A 13,620-nucleotide genomic window follows, 5' to 3' on the forward strand; every position below is an offset into this window, starting at 1 on the left:
GGAATGAAATAGTATAAAATAACCTCTTAGTTACTTGATAAAAGTCAATGGTGACAAAGTTGTACCTTGAAAAGCACTACTCACAAACTTTTTAGTGATGTCTGTGGCTCAAAAACTTATACGTAATCTAAATTGTTGATTGATTATTACATTTTTCATTACTATTTGCATGTAAAAGAAACTATCTTCCTTTAGAAATAATGCAATTAAACTTATCCTGCTTTTTAGGTAAACTCAGAACTGATAAACTCTTCTTTCGTTAGGTTGTGCACGTTCAACATTCCTAAAAAAATTGTCAGAAAAACCAAAGCTTCAAATTCAATTTTTTTTTTTTTACGATCCACTGTGTTGCAGTAACGACAAAAAAAATAATTTTCTCACCACGATATACAGGCAGACAGACACAGACACGTCGGCCTGAGCAAGAAAAGAGTCAAATATTACTTTAGCATTTCAGTGGCCAGTGCCCACATCAAGGCTCACGGTTTGAAACTTCACCTATCCTATTAGCCGTTGATTTATGAGTGATAATGCAGTTATATTGCTCTGTAAATGAAAACCTATGAGGTTATGATGAGTTATTATCCAGCTGCAGCTTTATTGGTCCTCACACAAATCAGTGGTGTTTAGGGTCACTCAGGGACTGCCTGAGACGGACAGCCAATCCCCAGACAGAGCCTGTTAGTCGGACACCCAAGATTAACTGCCCCTGTTGGAGAAATGCGACTGCTCATTGTTGTGGGAACCCAGAGGATGCTGTGGGCAGCCCTCCCGAAGTTTGAGGAAAGCAGGTGCCCTGAAGCTCACTTCTCATCCGTTGTTTCCCAGCTGTCCATCTCAGCAGGCGAAGGGAACGACGGCCTTGTGGGGAAGATGGATGGAGGTAGTAAACAGGAGCTGGAGACAGAGAGTGCAGGATAGCTGAAGAGGGGGTGAGGGAGAGATGTATGGTCCTCCACATTGACTCAGACAGAATGACAGATGAGGGGACTGTGGAGCAGGGCTACTTTCCCCGGTGATCAAAGTTAGGGAGCCTCCCTTCCGAACCCAGCCAATCATTTTGGTGGATAGGGTCAAAACTAAGGAATAGAAAATACCTACCATTTCAATGTAATATTTCACTCAATAGTCCAGAATTCCCTCCTTAAATCTCTTCACTGCAAAGCAATACTTCAATTGATGTTTCCATATCTTGAAAAAAAAAATAAGAACTGCTGTTTGAAATCGGAGACTTTTCTTTTATTCTAGCACTCTTTGTGGGAGTGTAGCTGCTGGGAACTGCAAGTGGGCAATCACTTTCTCCTCTCGTTCTCAATGTCAAGAGTTCACTTGAAAGACACATTACTGTAGAAACATTGGCAACTCGAAATCTCAGCCCTCTCATTTCACTGCAGACCAAATGCATATCCAGCAGTAACACAAACCAACTTAGGGCTTTTCAGTAATGTTGACTGAAAAGCATTTGCTGAGGTAATAGAAAAGTTTAAACCGATGCATTCATTTGATTGCAGGTACAGTATAACTCTGCATGTACGCATACATGAGTGCATGTGAATATGCATCAGTGTGTGAAGTGTGCAGATGTGATTGTGATTTTGGTAAACACACGGTGTGAAATAAGCCCTGAATAATGGATTCAGCCCCTGTAAGAGTAATCAGTGAACCCTGAGCTCAGCCTATTGAAGTTTAATAACATTCTGAATGTCAGAACACATGACAGCAGAGGAAACATAATCCCTTCTCCCTGTAGAGAGAGACCTTAAACTAACTCTACCCCTCTCTCTTTCTATCCCCTCACCTCCTCTCTCTGTCACAGACTGTATACACACATATCAACGCTGGTAAAGCCTTTCAGATTAGCTGGTGTGATTTAAACAGCATTTAAAGAGAAGTAAATAGGGGAGAGTTCCAGTTGAACAGAGTTCCAGTTGAACAGAGTTCACATTCCCCATCCCTGTGGGGTTTTGTCACCTTATCACACTGATTGATAATTAGAGGGAAAGCTACACAACACCCTCAATGGGATCCCTGGTGTTTCAGTCTCCTCTGTTTGTGGGACTTCTAGCAAACACGCTTCTACTTTGAAATCACAACTTGATGAGAACTCACACATTGAAATATTCCCCCCCGATTCTCATTAAGATCTCAAGCTGAGCAGACAGAGGAGTGAACATTGGACTAGGATTCATTGGTGGTCTGAAAGACAACTCTTAATGGATGGTGCTGCTTTGCTGCTGTGTGTGTAATTAACAACCCCCCCCCAATCGAAACAACCATATAGATTGTCCGTTCATGCCCTTAAATACGACTGGGTTAGAGGACTTGGTTATGTGGAGTACTTTCAATTATTCTTTCTATTAAAGTTCAGCTTATGATATCTGTATTCACTTTTTGGTACAGTTCAGTTTATAAGACAACAAAGCATTTCAAAAACACTTACAACTTCCTGGTTGGGTTTAGACAATAAATTCACCGACAAAACTCCTTGGTTGGTGGAAGAAATCAATCGCGGTGATGACTTAGATATATATTAAGTGTATGTACTTGATTTGAGGTGAATGATCCAGTATCATATACCTCTGAGTAATTATGTGATTCAGCAACTTAGTGGTCATTTAAAGTCATTTCTCTGTACAGAACTGCTCAGCTCTGGGATGTTGACTTTTTCTCAGCTATTCCAGAACCTTACTCGTTATTCTATGATAGATTGTCGTTATTCATGTCTTTCTGCTTTACACACTTTCTGCTCATTTTCAGTTCATAGACAGATGTTCTGGCGTTTCGGATTAGAATCTTTTGTTCGGAAATGAATCGTTACGCCAACGATGACAAGTTGTTCTGAACAAGAGACATGAAAACAGGCTCAAACACTACTACCATGTTTTACAGATGAGACAAGGTTATGTCCAGACCCAATGTTTCACGTTTGAATGCAACAGGCATTACTTTGGTCCAAAAGAAATTTTTTTTAACAGTCTTCTGAGTTGTCTGTGTGATCTTTAGCAAACTGGAAAAATTGGTTGAAGTGTTATTTTTGGATAGCGGTGGCTCTCTATTTGCAGCCCCCGGTACTATTCTTATTCACTGCTTTCCACCACTTCTGTGGTGGATAATAATGGTTTTGAGGTTTCTCCCTTTGCATAAAATCTGACTGGATTTTTAATCTTTAATCTGGACCTTTTCTAATCTGATAAGCTTCAACAACTCTTTTTCAGAGGTCACCAGAGGTATAATCGTTCATACCATGATACATTTCAGGGAGCAGGTGTCGTGAAGATCAGACAGGTCCCTGTTTTTTTGTAAATAGAACAAAGCACCCAGTCGCACATGACTGTCATTCCATTGATCTAAGACATCCGATTTCTTTTGTCACCTTCAAATTAATAGCTAATCTTCGAGGTTGAGATGCATTTTACTCTCAGATTCAGTCATGTGAAAAAGAAAACAAACCTACCAATTCTAAAGTTTTACATCACAGGAGACAATACGAATAATATGGTCCTAACTAAGTCTGAAACAACCTCTGATGAATAACAACACAGTTCCATTACAGTGTCATTTATTTGACTCAATTGAAGCCAAAATACAGATGTATTAGTGAGTACACCTCATGATTCAGTGGCCTGTAGAGAAAACTCTAGCAGCAATAACTTTAAGTAATCATTTTCTATATGAAGTTATCGGTCTCTCGCTTTGTTGTGGAATTTGGGTCCACTCTTCTTTACAGTGTTGCTTCAGTTCATTGAGGTTTGTAGGCATTTATTTATGCACAGCTCTCTAAAGGACAGCATTTCAATCAGGTTGAGGTCTTGGCTTTAACTGGATCATTGCAGCTCCTTGATTTATTTTCTTTTTCAGTCATTCTGTTGTAGCTTTGCTGCTGTGCCTGGGATCACCGTCCTGTTGTATGACCCAATTTCAGCCAAACTTCAGCTGTCAGACAGATGTGTCACAGTTTAGTCATCCAACCATCAGTAATTTTCCATTGATCCTGCTTCTGCCCCACTCAGCCTGTCAGTCACACACACCTCATCAGTTCACTCCACTCACCTGTGCACACAGCTGCCTCTCATCACATGCAATCAGCCCAGCATAGAGTCACCAGCTCCACACTCTATCCTTTGCCAGATTGTTCTTTGCCATGCAAGTCTTTCCAGCGTTCTCCTGCCAGCTTTACCGGTACCGACCTCGCCTGTCCCTGATTCCCTGCTTCGTCTGCCTCCTGGTAATTCGACCCAGCCTTCTGTCCCTGACCAAGAACTTTGCCTCTCCTCTCCTGATTCCTGTTTGCCGGTTTCTAAACCGTTTGTCTGTCTGCCAGAGTCTCAGTAAAGCCTTGAACTTTTTACCACTGTCTTCTGACTCCTTTGTACTGCAATTGGGTCCATACACCACCCGTTACAAGATGGCTTTTCATTTGACTCATTTTTTGATTCATACTTTGATACACAGGGTCCACCTAATGACTGTAAGGTGTGCAGGCCCTGTGTCTCCAAAACAAGCCAAAATCATCATCCCTCCACCACCATGCCTGACAGTGGGTATAATGTGTTGCTATGCTGTATTCGATTTTCTCCAAAAAGGAGGAATTACAGTGTATTATGACAAATGTCTCCACTCTGGTCTTGTTTGTCTAAATTGTTCTAGAAGACTGATTGTTCTGATGCAAGTTTGCATACCTAAGCTGTGCTGCCATGTTCTTTTTAGAGAAAAGAGGCTTTCTCCTGCGACCCTTCCAAACAAGCCATACTTGTTGAGTCATTTTCTAATTGTGCTGTCATGAACATTAACATTTATCATGCTATTTGAGGCTATTTGAGTTTCTGCAAGCACTGTCACTTTGGAATGACCTTGAAAGGATGTCCACTCTTAAAAAGATTGTCAACTGTCTTCCTGTTGTGAAGAATATTTCTCACTGTAGGATGATGGATCCAAATAGTTTGGAAATGGCTTCCCAACAGTTCCCAGATTGATGGCCAGCAACAATTGCTTTTCTGAGATCAATGTCTTTCCTCCATGGTAACACTCACCTGAATCCTCCAGACCAGCAAATTTTATAGAGGTGCTTACACTGGATGATGATCAGTTGATTAAGTGCATTTGATTAGCAGCACTTAATTTATGTGATTTTGACACATAAAATTGTTTTATTGATTTTTATCAATTAAGAAATAATTAGAATTTGACTTCTCTGAAAATCTGATGATGTTTTAGGTCAAGTCTTTGCAGAAATTAAAAAAAAAAAGAAGAAAATTTAAAATTTGCAGCTCTTTCAACCTCTGGGGCTCTTTCAAGCTGGGGCCTGTACTGCGAGGTTCAATATATTCTGGGTAACTTTGAGTGCTCGGTCTTAACTAACCCCAACAACGAACATCTGAAGTGGTATTACGATGCTGGTGTTGGGCTTCTGTTTCACTTTTTCATTTTCCAAGAGAAGGGGCCTGTCAGGAGGCAATGCTTTTACATGTGTTGTCTCAAAACCTGCTCTCGGGAAGGTTAGATTTCCAGAGTAACCACGGTGATACAACTTTGTAAGACGTGAAACAGCTTTGTGACCTGAACCTAAGAGCGCTAATCCTGCTTCTTAGTACAGGCCCCTGATCTCCACTGTTCACAATACACACAGGAAGCTGGTCATCATGTTTACTGTTGTGAAAAGTTCCATTTTGTGAAACTCACGACCCATAGAAATGTGTAACATGAACAGTTTTTGATCTATCCCAGTTCTATCCCCTTTAATTTGATTTATTCTTTGATTCTAGTAGTACACAGTAGGAATAATACCATAACCCACACTTCAGATTTCCACAATAGAGCTCAAACCCAGTGGCTGATTGTAGACAGTGAATAAGAAAAATGCAAATAAAGTTTGCAATGGTGAATGACGCTGCTTGTATCTGAAAGTTTCATTATGAGTTTTCATGAGTTCTGCACTTGAACGACTCTTTATCACTCTTTCTCTCCATGCCTATGCCCCCTCACTCTCTCACATCTTTCACATCTTCTCTCCACACTACCCCCATCTTCACATTTTCTCGCAGTCCCTCTCTAATCTGTAAAAACGCACATTTGGCTCGGTACAGACTGCGATGAGAGGAAATGTCATGTTCCACTGCAAGCAGCGGACCATCACACACCGGAATGCAAATTGACCTACTCGTGGATGGGTGGAGAGGGATGGACGGATGAATAGGCGGGGGAGTGGAGGACGACAGGAGCAGCCTTATTCCATTGTGTGTTTTTTAAAGACATGGCGGTTTTTTGATGATTATTCTAATCCCACAGAGGACCTCTCAGCCTGAACTGGGTGCCTTATCTGCACTCCGCAGTCATTCTCTCATTAAAACACAATCATAGGGCCACCAACTCTAATAAACCTTCAACTTGCTTCTTGAAAAGGGGGAGGGAGTAGGAAGAGGGGTAAAAATGCAGATTACAATAGGTCTGATTGCTAGTCCCTCTGTACGTGACATGCAGAACAGAAATCCTGTCTTTAATCACTTCTAGTGCAAAAAGGCCATTTTAGAGGAAAAATCATTGGATTTGATTATTCTTACTTTCTCTATAAATCAACAATGAAAAAGGTTACTCTTTAATAAAGACTACGAAGACTGCTGAGTGCCTTGTGGGATTTGGCCTGTATGTACCTTGTTTTTCCGTGCCTCAGAGAAGTGACTAAGACCACACTTCTGAGGACGCTGCTCATGGGATGAAAGGCCTAGAGTTTACATCAAGCCAACACTCGCAGGCACCAATGCTGCATCCTCTCTGACTGACATATTCCTGCCTGTCTCTCTGTGACACACATACAAAAGCAAATTCCCTCGACCGGGCCGTAAACCCTCTTTAATCATCAGCTCAAGTGAATTCATCAACCCCTGCAGCTTGGCTGAAACTCAAACATGATACAGTGAAGTGGGCCAGTTTGTCACTCACTTTCCAACTTAAACATTTGCATATATATCATGTGTCTGTGCCATGCCAGAGAATGTCCCTGCTGCCAAGGTTCAGCAGACTGACAGTCGTCTTGTCAGCCAGTATTTTCATATGCCCCCGAGCAATAAGAATGCCATCTTTAAAAGGCATCTCCCTAACACCTTTAGATTTCTTGCAGCCCTATATCATCACACTCTTACTCCCATGGTTCACTGCAGGGACAATACTTTCATAATCCTGCCCAGGTAATCCTGCCAAGGTTCATGTAAAACAGGCTGGATTCAACCTGACCTCAATAGTCTTATCAAAATGTAGAAGAATTTTTGCCCGTTACATATCAGGGGTCTTTTCAGGTTTGTCCTAGTCACGGATCTTTATGTATCTCTTCTTAGTTTGTGAAGTGTCACCATCAGATTTTTTTTTTCATTTTTAGTTCCTTTAGTAACTTTAAGAGGAGTCATGAGGCAGACATGATGCACACATGTACACATAGGTCAAAAACAGATAAACAGCCAAAGCCTGATGCATCAAACAGTGTATAGACATAAACCAACTGTAACCCTCATCCACACATAATGTTATTTCTAAGGAAATAAAATGTGTGGTGAGAATGTGCGCAGCTCATGTATTTTTCATATCATACCTACGCACATCTTTAGAGCAGCTTAAGCCTGATATGGTGAAATGAAAATAAAGGAAGGCAGCAGAATTCAACATAAATGGAAACAGGCTTTCAAAGGCTATTAAAGAAAACAGTCAACGTTCTATTCTCCATCTGAACATCTATATTTTCCTCCTGATCATCTTTCCATAAGGCAGTGTGACCCTTTATAGAGGATATGTGTTCATCTGTTGTAGATTAAGCAGAGGTTGCCCATCCACCTCCCATAGCCCTGATGCTGACGCTTCTTGTTTGTAATTAATTAAATTATTTTTCACCTCTGCATGGCCCTTCACTCTGAATTCACAGAGCAGATCACTTCTGTCCCTGATCTCCATAGAGCAGTTTTTGCTCTGGTCCTAATTCTGGAACTAACAACTAAATATGTTTCTTTCTTTAGTTATGAGGTTTGCAGTTGCACATTTTTTAAGCTTGTGCTTCTTCTTTGTTGTTGCTGTCACTGTCATTTATATTTAGTTGTGTTACAAACAGAGTTTTTGCATGCAAATAACTCATTAGGGATGTGTTTGCATCTATTCATGCCTAAAAACTTCATTATAACTGAGATATACAACAGAAAATCTTCATAGATTTGATGAAAAGCATTTGTATGCACTTTCTTGCATTTGCACAGTTATAGCCAAGAAACTACAAAGAGTTTCATCTTGACCCTTCCTTCCTTTGAGTAGCATCTTCTTAATATGTGTGTCTGTGTTTTTGAGTGTCTCATGGAGCTTTAGTGTAAACATTGTTATGCAAAAGTTTGAGGTACTTCAGATGCTTAAACTCTTATCTATGACCATAACAGATGTTTCTGATTGGTCAAAACTTAATTCAAAAGCAAACCATTGTATGACCTGGCAAAACCCTCAACATTAACGAGTCAATCAAGGATTATTAATAAAAAAATTTTAAAAAACAATAAAAAATCTAAGGCGGGTTTCCAGGGTACTGGGACCTCTAAACTCCTAACTGGTGCTGTTGTGAAGGTATAGTTTGCTTATAGCAAATTCTGATGTGATTCTGATGAATGTCTTTTTTTAGTTTTTTGTCTGTTTGCTGCTCCTTCACTCAAATAACTGATAAAGGAAATCAAATTAGGTCATTATTTTTAAAAGCACCCTAATTTTTCCTTTGCACAGCAAAAAACATGCTGTCCTGTTATTAAAACTTTTTCTTGCATATGACACCAAGAAAATGAGTCACATCAAAGCACAGAGCTTTTACTGCAAGGGCTCAGATCTCCTTGTAAAATATTTCCGCGTGTTAAATAATGGCATGATAAACAAAGCCATTGTTTCCCAGTGGTGATGATTATGCAAATTTACATAATGATTCTACACAGGGACAGAAAACAGAGCTCCACTGTTTACTATAAAGGAGTACCAAGATAGTGGATGAATTACTTGAGGTCAGCCGTATAAACATTGTGTACATGCAAATACTACGCCCACACATTTCCACACGAAATTTGTATGGAAGGATTGCAATTTGTTGAAGTTGTGCCATTTCTTTTCAGTCATTTTCAAGCACTATACTCACAGTTTTAAAACTGAGACTATAATTATGGACAAGCACATTTTTGGCTTATGATACTGCTCATGTACTGCTGATAGTTGGGTAACTACGGGTTAAAAGTCCAAGAAAAAAAGATACTAAAACAAAAGGTGACAAAAAAAAGTCAGAAATGCAAAAAATGAGCTTCATACAGAGCTTCAGAGCTCGTAAAACAATGCCTGCAAGTTCTTTAAAAATCTCGATGAGCAAAGTCAATGAGGCACAGCTGAATACAGTCCTTAAAGCAACCCAGCTATTAAAACTCCGAAAAGGTCCTTTAAAATGTCCTTTCATGTCCCATATAACTGTCCCCAATGAGTTCAGCCTCCATGAGTTCAGAGTATGTACAGACTGTCATTTTGTGGCTATCAGGCAACTTTTGTCTGTCTGTTTGTGTTCTTCCCCAGTTGAAGCGATATGCCACTAACCCAGGATGGAGTGCTTTCAAACAGATACGGGCTACTGCACTTCTGGGTCTCCTTGGTCCTCTGCCTGGGCTTGGCCTGGAGAAACACCCCTCTCAGAAGTGGGAAACTGCCCAATATTCAGCTTCTCTCAGACCACAGCAGGTCCCCTCCTCCTAATCTGGGGATTCCACAGGGAAGCCCTTAATCCACACTGGACCTCGACTACAGCACCAGCTGGACCTTGACTGTGACATTAGACTGAACTTTCCGTACACACCCCCTGGGCCCCTTACCCTCCCAACTGTGTGTGGCCTGCTGTCCCATTTAGGGCCCAGCAGGAAGGTCCTAGACTTTTCTGCTCCTCACCCTCGTACCTCTCCTTCACTGCTGCTCTTTTGTGTCTCTTTTTATTCCCTCCCATCAGTACTCCACACCTGTGGCTCCATAGACTGATTGCTACTTTTGTTGCCATTGCTGTTAATTTGTATTTAGAAGATGTGAATAAGAAATAGTAATTGGAAAAGGCAAGTAACAAAAAAAAAAACAAAGAAACTTTAGGTGGCTTTTACCTGCTTAAAAGGCGACTGACTGGAGTATTCCCAGATATAATATCCCAGGTGTTACCATCATTTCTTATGAACAGCTCTCTCTATTTTCCTCCTGTCCATGTCCACCACAGTTGTTGTTGTCTTTTTTTCTCTCTCTCCTTTGTTGCACTATTGAGCAACTCAACTATAGAATCCAATACTAAACATACCAAACGCATTATGCAGTAAGATATAACTAAAACGTACAGCAAACAAATAAAACATGCATCCATCTCTGTTACCTTGCCAGACAAAGTAAGTGTGACAAGATCACAATCTTGAGAGAAACTATATTCACTGACTAATTCCACGACTTGTTCCACTCGTAACACCTATGATCTGATTGGTTGAATTTCACTTGTGAAAGTTCTCCTACTTTGTTAAAGTATGTTCCCTCTTCAGAAGGAGGTTTTATGAAGTTAATTTCTGCCATTGCATGCAGTTTTAGTTGTGAAATTAGAGTTTTCTGCATGACAATGTCTGCTTCTGTTAAAGATTAATGGCACAGTTTATGTGTTCCTCTTTTTTGATTCATGTGTTGACCCAGCTTTCATATTCATTGCCTTCTATCTGTCCTCCAACCTATCCTTCTATACCTCCTTTAACTTTCCAGCGGTCTTCCAATTACCATTCTGCAGTCATGCAAGAGTGAAAAACCTGTTTGTAAATGATAGCTCCGGCATTACTTTATGGGAAATCATGAGGGCGCTGCTTTCATTGGTTTCTAAAAGTTGCTTTTTTGGTTAGACCACAGCCTCTGCTTGCACATCAGCAGTCTGATGCTATGCCCTTTGCATCCAAGCACAGTTTAAAGTTATAAGGGGGCATATTTATGGAAATAATATGCATTAAAAAATATGAGAGGGGAACCAAAGTCAGAACATGAAGCTGTCATCAGTAATGAGTCAGAGGTCTATGAGGCCTCTCACTTTGTTCCTAAATTATTCATGCAATCTGTCAATGCTGCTGTCTGGGCAGACTCCTCTCTCCATGTGCTCAATGATGACAGAAATCCTGCACTATGTTCACTGCTATCTTCTGCAAATCCCTCACCAAAGACACACCACGGTCGCAAAGCTCCAGCACATGTTTCTGTATGTGTGTGTGCGTCTCCCTGTGCAAAAGGGAGTATGCATGCGTGTGAATGGAGATGTGCGTGTATGCTCCCACACACTAATGATATATCTGGAGAAATGTGGGCTTGGATATCTCCTCTTGTGATTTTTAATAACCTGATGATCATTTTTCATTTTTGTTGTGCACTTTGTGAATGTTTCCTTATGTCACTGCAGGCATTCTGTTATGTAAAACAGAAACACGCGGTGACAGATGAATATTCAGGCATAAAAGCACAAATGCACGCAAAGATTTCCCAGTTCTGTCTCGTTGCAAAAACAGTAGCTTCGTCGCCTTTCCACGTGTCTTATATTGTAGTATCAAAAAACACACATTTGCTCCTCAAAATCCTCGTTGGCTCCTTCCTCCACATGATAAAACTCTTAAAATCAAAAAACGAATTTGGCGGATGGAGCTAAATACTCACCCTGGGTGCACTGTGGTCACCTGTCAGTAGGTGTAGCTCGAGTGAAGTATATGCAGCGCTCTAACTTTGTGCCTGTTGTGTTGTGCGTGGGACCACACTGCTCAGACTGAGACAGATGTGACTATGTGTCAGAGTCATGCAGGCCTCTGTCGCTCAGCATTAACACGGATCATGTCTCATCTATCAGGGATGGCCACATGGACTTCTGGTACTTAACACTCATTTGGTGGAGCATTTTCAGAATCCAACAAATGGTTGTCTCTGTGCTGAAGTATTTTGTACCGCAGCCATCTGAGAAGCACAGACACACATGAAAGATAAATGGATATATGCAGATTTAGAAGGGATAACATCTTTGCAAGCACACACACTTTGAATATTGACCACAAATACACACAACATCTACACCGCGACAACAATGATCTAATTAAGAAATGCCCAGAGAGCAGATTGCCCCTGTTACGGTAACCACGACTGACTGCTTCATCTCTATGACTACCAAACAATCAAAATGTGAGAAATTCCCTGTGCTCAGTGATGCTTCATATGAGAGCAGTTAGTCACTGTCCTCATGGTGCATGATTGATGCCAAAACCCCATCCTGAAAGCCTTATTTTTTCATTTCTTACTTTCTCCCTATTTTTCATGTTACATCTGACTTGTCATCTCTGGAGTTATATTTCCTTTGTTAGAGGATTATAATGTTAACCCCTGACGACTCAGCCTTGAATATGATCTCAACTGACAGATTTGTCCTCTGCCGTTCCTATTCAGACATTCGGCCGAACTTACGAGACGCGTCTGTACTTTGTAGCAAACCTAAATCTCTAAATGTCTGCTTTGTGATCAAATCAAACGAACTGTTATCACTTAATTTACTGAATGGAACTATTTTTCAAATCAAACTGACCTCCAAGTCACTCTTATTTCATCTTATCCCACTTTCTTCCCTGAATCCCCTCCACCCAATTTTCACTTTCCTTCAGTTTCTTTTTTTCCCCCTTCTTTCATCATCTTTATTGGGATTATTATTATCTCCATTTTAGTAGAACTTGTAGATATGATCTTATTCAGTGTTTCTCATTCTTTAGATCATCGTTTTTCAAAAGCTATCTCACCCGCTTCAGTCCCTCTTTAAGATGAAAAATTCTGTTGTTTGCCTTCTTAAAATTCTAAACATTCTGGCACAAGGATTAACTAGAGATCTGCTTTCTTATGCAACAGTTGTCCAAATCTGTGATTATTTCCTGAAATTTTTCTGCAGTACTGATGATCCTGCCTTGGCTAGCAACTATACAGGAGGTGAGTCACCAAGGAGAAGCATTTTCATTGTCTAGTAACTAGCAATACATGTTTCCTCTTCACTTCTCAGCTGAGAATTTGCATAATGTAAAGGCATCTCAGCCATAAGATCCTGTGGTCCCCCAAAACTAGTTTACATTGTAACAATTTGTTAGGTTGCTGTATGAAACATGCTTTTGAAATGCTGCATTTAACAGCAGGTTATGATCTATTCCTAAACCTACCTATTTTTTTAAGACCCTGCTGATGAAACACATCTCCACAGCATGATGCTGACACAACCATGCCTAACTGTACGGGTGGTGTTCTCAGGATGGTGAGAGGAGCTTGGTTTTGCAAGTTGGTGCATTATCTTCAGTAGACAAAAAGTTATGTCATACCCAATTACGTTCTTCTGCATATATGGTGAGTCTCCCTTATGCCTTTAACAGATGTCTTTGTCCCGTCTTGCGTTATTTCCCCCCTTGCCTGGTTCATATGTTTTGCCATTTCTTTCAAGTTTTTGACATCTCTAATAGGAAAAAAACCCATGACATTTTTCATGGTATTGTACTGTTGTGAGTTGCTGCCTGATGTGACTTGTCCTTGTACAGGTTGTTGGAGGTCGAGCGATGGCTGTATGTTCAG

This window comes from Leuresthes tenuis, unplaced genomic scaffold (assembly GCF_036924035.1).
Source record: "Leuresthes tenuis unplaced genomic scaffold, fLeuTen1.0.hap1 SCAF_11, whole genome shotgun sequence".
NCBI classification, from domain to species: Eukaryota; Metazoa; Chordata; class Actinopteri; order Atheriniformes; family Atherinopsidae; genus Leuresthes; species Leuresthes tenuis.